A 3,408-nucleotide genomic window follows, 5' to 3' on the forward strand; every position below is an offset into this window, starting at 1 on the left:
GGCCATAGGGCTGCAGTTAGGTGCCGACCAGCCCAGCGGCTCCAGGGGCGAAGTGCATGTGGGTAAATGATTAACCAGTTAGCAGGCAGGGCAAACGGCCGGTAATTAGAGCCGACCTCCCGGCCATACGGGTGCAGTTAGGTGCCGACCAGCCCAGCAGCTCCAGGGGCTAAGTACGTGTGGGTAAATGGTTAACCAGTTAGCAGGCAGGGCAGCCGGCCGGTAATTGGAGTCGACCGCCCGGCCATAGGGCTGCAGTTAGGTGCCGACCAGCCCAGCGGCTCCAGGGGCGAAGTGCATGTGGGTAAATGATTAACCAGTTAGCAGGCAGGGCAACCGGCCGGTAATTAGAGCCGACCTCCCGGCCATACGGGTGCAGTTAGGTGCCGACCAGCCCAGCAGCTCCAGGGGCTAAGTACGTGTGGGTAAATGGTTAACCAGTTAGCAGGCAGGGCAGCCGGCCGGTAATTGAGGCCGCCCGCCCGGCCATAGGGCTGCAGTTAGGTGCCGACCAGCCCAGCAGCTCCTGGGGCTAAGTACATGTGGGTAAAGGATTAACCAGTTAGCAGGCAGGGCAGCCGGCCGGTAATTGGAGCCGCCCGCCCGCTCATCAGGGTGCAGTTAGGTGCAGAACAGCCCATCAGCTCCAGGGGCTAAGTACATGTGGGTAAATGGTTAACCAGTTAGCAGGCAGGGCAGCCGGCCGGTAAATAGAGCCACCCGCCCGGTGATAAGGGTGCAGTTAGGTGCCGACAGGCCCAGCAGCTCCAGGGGCTAAGTACATGTGGGTAAATGGTTAACCAGTCAGCAGGCAGAGCAGCCGGCCGGCAATTAGAGCCGCCCGCCCGCTAATCAGGGTGCAGATAGGTGCAGAACAGCCCATCATTTTCCAGGGGCTAAGTACATGTGGGTAAATGGTTAACCAGTTAGCAGGCAGAGCAGCCGGCCGGCAATTAGAGCCGCCCGCCCGCTAATCAAGGTGCAGTTAGGTGCAGAACAGCCCATCATTTTCCAGGGGCTAAGTACATGTGGGTAAATTGTTAACCAGTTAGCAGGCAGGGCAGCCGGCCGGCCGGTAATTAGAGCCGCCCGCCCGGTGATAAGGGTGCAGTTAGGTCCCGGCCAGCCCAGCAGCTCCAGGGGCTAAGTACATGTGGGTAAATGGTGAACCAGTTAGCAGGCAGGGCAGCCGGCCGGCCGGTAATTAGAGCCGCCCGCCCGGTGATAAGGGTGCAGTTAGGTGCCGGCCAGCCCAGCAGCTCCAGGGGCTAAGTACATGCGGGTAAATGGTTAACCAGTTAGCAGGCAGGGCAGCCGGCCGGCAATTAGAGCCGCCCGCCCGCTAATCAGGGTGCAGTTCGGTGCAGAACAGCCCATCAGCTCCAGGGGCTAAGTACATGTGGGTAAATGGTTAACCAGTTAGCAGGCAGGGCAGCCGGCCGGTAATTAGAGCCGACCTCCCGGCCATTACGGGTGCAGTTAGGTGCCGACCAGCCCAGCAGCTCCAGGGGCTAAGTACATGTGGGTAAATGATTAACCAGTTAGCAGGCAGGGCAGCCGGCCGGTAATTAGAGCCGACCTCCCGGCCATAGGGCTGCAGTTAGGTGCCGACCAGCCCAGCAGCTCCAGGGGCTAAGTACATGTGGGTAAATGATGAACCAGTTAGCAGGCAGGGCAGCCGGCCGCTAATTACAGCCGCCCGCCCGCTAGTAAGGGTGCAGTTAGGTGCAGGACAGCCCATCAGTTTCCAGGGGCTAAGTACATGTGGGTAAATGGTTAACCAGTTAGCAAGGCAGGGCAGCCGGCCGGCCGGTAATTAGAGCCGGCCGCCTGTCCGCCCGCTAGTAAGGGTGCAGTTAGGTGCAGAACAGCCCATCAGTTTCCAGGGGCTAAGTACATGTGGGTCAATGGTGAACCAGTTAGCAGGCAGAGCAGCCGGCCGGCAATTAGAGCCGCCCGCCCGCTAATCAGGGTGCAGTTAGGTGCAGGACAGCCCATCAGTTTCCAGGGGCTAAGTACATGTGGGTAAATGGTTAACCAGTTAGCAGGCAGGGCAGCCGGCCGGCCGGTAATTAGAGCCGGCCGCCTGTCCGCCCACTAATAAGGGTGCAGTTAGGTGCAGAACAGCCCATCAGTTTCCAGGGGCTAAGTACATGTGGGTAAATGGTTAACCAGTTCGCAGGCAGAGCAGCCGGCCGGCAATTAGAGCCGCCCGCCCGCTAATCAGGGTGCAGTTAGGTGCAGAACAGCCCATCAGCTCCAGGGTCTAAGTACATGTGGGTAAATGGTTAACCAGCTAGCAAGGCAGGGCAGCCGGCCGGCCGGTAATTAGAGCCGGCCGCCTGTCCGCCCGCTAATAAGGGTGCAGTTAGGTGCAGAACAGCCCCTCAGTTTCCTGGGCCTAAGTACATGTGGGTCAATGGTTAACCAGTTAGCAGGCAGAGCAGCCGGCCGGCAATTAGAGCCGCCCGCCCACTAATCAGTGTGCAGTTAGGTGCAGAACAGCCCATCAGCTCCAGGGGCTAAGTACATGTGGGTAAATGGTTAACCAGTTAGCAGGCAGGGCAGCCGGCCGGGAAATAGAGCCGGCCGCCTGTCCGCCCGCTACTAAGGGTGCTGTTAGGTGCAGAACAGCCCATCATTTTCCAGGGGCTAAGTACATGTGGGTAAATGGTGAACCAGTTAGCAGGCAGGGCAGCCGGCCGGTAATTACAGCCGCCCGCCCGCTAATAAGGGTGCAGTTAGGTGCAGAACAGCCCATCAGCTTCCAGGGGCTAAGTACATGTGGGTAAATGGTGAACCAGTTAGCAGGCAGGGCAGCCGGCCGGCCGGTAATTAGAGCCGGCCGCCTGTCCGCCCGCTAATAAGGGTGCAGTTAGGTGCAGAACAGCCCCTCTGTTTCCAGGGGCTAAGTACATGTGGGTCAATGGTTAACCAGTTAGCAGGCAGAGCAGCCGGCCGGCAATTACAGCCGCCCGCCCGCTAATCAGGGTGCAGTTAGGTGCAGAACAGCCCATCAGTATCCAGGGGCTAAGTACATGTGGGTAAAGGGTTTACCAGTTAGCAGGCAGGGCAGCCGGCCGGCCGGCAATTAGTGCCGACCTCCCGGCAACAAGGGTGCAGTTAGGTCGCCGACCAGCCCAGCAGCTCCAGGGGCTAAGTATATGTGAGTAAATGGTTGACCAGTTAAGCAGGCATGGCAGCCGGCCGGTAAGCGGAGCGTCCCGCCCCGTAATACGGGTGCAGTTAGCTGCAGAACACACCGGCAGGTCCAGGGACGAAGTAGTGGACGGGGAAACGGTTAACCAGTTAACAGGCAGGGCAGCCGTACGGGCAGTAGAGCCGCCCGCCCCGTAATACGGGTGCAGTTCGCGGCAGACCAGCCCCGCAGCTCAAAAGTCTAAGTGG

The sequence above is a fragment of the Cetorhinus maximus genome, unplaced genomic scaffold (assembly GCF_964194155.1).
Source record: "Cetorhinus maximus unplaced genomic scaffold, sCetMax3.hap1.1 HAP1_SCAFFOLD_653, whole genome shotgun sequence".
NCBI classification, from domain to species: domain Eukaryota; kingdom Metazoa; phylum Chordata; class Chondrichthyes; order Lamniformes; family Cetorhinidae; genus Cetorhinus; species Cetorhinus maximus.